Source organism: Gossypium arboreum, chromosome 13 (genome assembly GCF_025698485.1).
Source record: "Gossypium arboreum isolate Shixiya-1 chromosome 13, ASM2569848v2, whole genome shotgun sequence".
Lineage (NCBI taxonomy): Eukaryota > Viridiplantae > Streptophyta > Magnoliopsida > Malvales > Malvaceae > Gossypium > Gossypium arboreum.
In genome coordinates, this window is record NC_069082.1 from 98,256,251 (window position 1) to 98,259,132 (window position 2,882).

The following is a 2,882-nucleotide window of genomic DNA, read 5'->3' on the forward strand; positions in this document are numbered from 1 at the left end:
GATATTACAAATTCCTTTAAATCGAACGCTGCAAAATAATCATCAATTGTGTCAGAAAATCGCATAGACTTAAAAACATTAAATGTTACATGATCGTCCAGAACACGTATAGTAAGCTGGCCCTTCTGCACATCAATAAGGGTCTTTCTGGTTGCTAGAAAAGGCCATCCTAGGATGATTGGCACTTCTTTGTCTGCTTCAAAGTCAAGAACCACCAAGTCAGTAGGAAAAATAAATTTGTCTACACATACTAATACGTCATTGATTTTTCCTTCTGGATGTGTTAAGGATCAATCTACTAATTGAAGTGTAACTGTAGTAGGTCTAACTTCACCTATCCCTAACTTCCTAAATATTGACATGGGCATCAAGTGAATATTCGCACCCAGGTCACATAATGCCTTACCACAATATGTTGCTACAATGTTGCAAGGTATGGTAAAACATCCAAGATCCTTCAACTTTGAGGGTAGTTTGTCTTGAAGATATGCACTGTATTCCTTTGTCAGGGCTACCGTCTCAAATACTTCAAGTCTTCATTTTTTAGACAGGATATCTTTCATGAATTTGACATAGTTTGACATTTGTTCAAGTGCTTCAACCAAAGGGATGTTGATATGAAGTTGCTTGAGTACATTTAGGAACTTCTTGAATTGAATTTCCTGCTTCTGTTTCTAAAGTTTTTGAGGGTAGGGTGGTGGAGGCTTCTTTACTAGAACTAGTTGATTCACCTTCTGTGGCAATTCTGTATCTAACGAAGTTGTTAGTTTATCAGAATTAGCTAGTTCAGAAGTTACGTTATTGGATTTTACAGATTTAGGTTTCGGTGAAATTGGAATTTCAGCACTCGGTTGAACTTCCTCTGAGCCTTGAGCATCAGTTGGCTCCTTTTAAACATCGACGGTGTTGGGTTCTAATGTCTTTCCGCTCCTTAATTTCAATGCTTTACAATGCTCCTTTTCTGGATCTCTCATATTCTTCGTATCATTAGGTAAAGCACCTTGTGGTCAGTTTCTAAGTTCAATTGCAAGCTGGCCCATTTGATTATCCAAATTCCCTAGAGTGGTGTCATTTTTTTCCATGTATGCCTTTAATAGGTTCTCTAAGCTATTTGACAGTTCAACTTGGGTTGGTTTCTGAACTTGTTAGGGGAAACTAGGTGGTTGGTCGGTCTAGGTTGGGTGTAAGTCTTACTGGTTCTAGCTCATTGGTTACTCCAGGAAAATTTCGGGTGGTTTCGCCATGATGGGTTATAGAAATTGGATTGCAATCCTTGCCTTCCTCGATTTTGGTTTTGGTTACCCATGTAATACACGGATTCTGGGTTTGATGGAAATTCTTCAAAAAAATATCCTTCCCCACAATAGACACAAGCTATATTTTCAAATTGGTTCAGTTGCTGTGCTGTGAAACTATTAAACCTATTAGTGGTAAAAATTTTAAGCATTGAGGATATTGAAGATAACTGAGACGCGAGTGAAGTAAGAGTGTCTACTTTATGTATTCCAGTGGCTCGTCTTTTTTACGCTGCTTGATTGGTTGGCCATTGATAATTGTTGCTAGCAATCCTCTCAATGATTTCATAAGCCTCATTATAAGACTTAGGAAGGATAACACCATTAGCAGAAGTGTCCACTACCATCCTCGTGTGGGCATTGAGACCATTATAAAACGTCTCAAGTTGGATGCAATATGGGATTCCGTGATGAGGGTACTTCCGTAATAATTCTTTGTACCTTTCCAATGCCTCATACAAGAACTCATCATCCATTTGTTGGAAAGTATTGATCTCGTTCCTCAACTTAGCATTCTTACTAGACGGGAAATACTTTATGAGGAATCTTTCTGATAACTCTTGCCATGTGGAAATTGAATTTAGTGGCAATGAGTTCAACCAGGATTGAGCTCTGTCCCTTAGCGAATATGGGAATAGCTTCAATCATAATGCATCTTTGGGTACTCTTGCTAACTTGAAAGAATCGCCCACTTCCATTGTAACACCCCTAACCTGTAACCGTCACCAGAATAGGTTAAGAGGCATTACCGGACTTGTAACTCAGTTCAGAATAATCATTTATCAAATAATAACTCATTTCAGTAATTATCAATCATTCACATTCAATATATACTTAAACCAAGCATACAAAGCTTTAATTATGCTTTCGGGACTAAATCATAACATAATAAAAATTTTAGAAACTTAGAAAAATTTCAACATTTCAAGTGTCACAGGCCCATGTGAAATGGCCATGTGCCTCACACGGCCACAAGACACGCTCGTGTGCTAGGCCATGTGAAAATTAGGGAGGTTACTGAATTGGCCACACGGTCAACCACACGCCCACGTGCCAGCCCGTGTGCCACTCACACGGCCAGTAGACACTCCCGTGTGTCTAAGCCGTGTCAAACCTGCAGAGTATACTGTCTTAATATGAAAGAGTACCCCATGGGACACATGGCCGTGTGTCACACGCGCCCTTGTCCCTACCCGTGTGGACAAAAATAGGCTATTTACAAAGCCATTTTGCCACCCTATAAACACAAGCATTCACAAGCATATATGACTATATTTCATAACCCAATTGGCAAACATTTCATAACCATTTTATATACAAAATATACCAATTTAACTTGATATTCAATTACCTATTTAGTACCATATATAATCTATTCATTTAGCAATACATGACAATACTTCACTTGCATATTTTCATTCAAATATTACCATTCTAGAACATACCATATCTAAACACACATATATACAACCAAACCATGATACCAAAATAAGCCAAATCACATGGCTTCACTTATACACAAAAACATACCAAAATCATGTTGTCAAGTATCATAACTAACATTATTTAAACTAACCTATACATGCC

The 2,882-nt window shown here is 38.1% G+C and overlaps 1 non-coding gene across 1 annotated transcript; it reads left to right on the forward strand.

Moving 5' to 3' along the window:
* The first annotated feature begins 1,697 nt into the window (after positions 1 to 1,697).
* LOC128287749 (small nucleolar RNA R71) lies at positions 1,698 to 1,804 on the forward strand. Its single transcript, XR_008278450.1, has one exon. It is a non-coding gene; the product is annotated as a small nucleolar RNA R71 (small nucleolar RNA).
* The last annotated feature ends 1,078 nt before the right edge of the window (positions 1,805 to 2,882 follow it).